This window comes from Oncorhynchus mykiss, chromosome 28 (genome assembly GCF_057628025.1).
Source record: "Oncorhynchus mykiss isolate SJ-2025 chromosome 28, ASM5762802v1, whole genome shotgun sequence".
In the NCBI taxonomy this organism is placed as follows: Eukaryota; Metazoa; Chordata; class Actinopteri; order Salmoniformes; family Salmonidae; genus Oncorhynchus; species Oncorhynchus mykiss.
The window spans coordinates 27,099-27,500 of NC_143049.1; positions in this window are offsets into that span (position 1 = coordinate 27,099).

Consider the following 402-nt stretch of genomic DNA (forward strand, 5'->3'; position numbering starts at 1 on the left):
GAGAACTACAAGGACACCTCCCACAACAAGCCACTCACCTCTACCATACCAGGGTACCCAGAGACCTATCCATACCCTGACCAGGGTGGGTCCCTTCCGGTTAAAACAAAACCTGCTGAACCACCCCGAAATCCTAGCCCAAACAGGACTACAAGGGACCAGGCACAGGCAGCGAGTGCCCAGGTGGCTTCTGATCCTTCCGTGCCATCCCACACCCAAACCAGGGAGGAACGGCATGCTAAGCCACAGGAACGGAAGATTACCAAGCCACGAAAACGCCTGGCCAACGAATCACTACTCGGGGACCAGCACAATCCTCCACTCCAATCAAAGGGCATCAAAAAAATCATCAACGATTGGGCAGCTACGGACCACAACCTCCCCACCTTACTAAACACTACA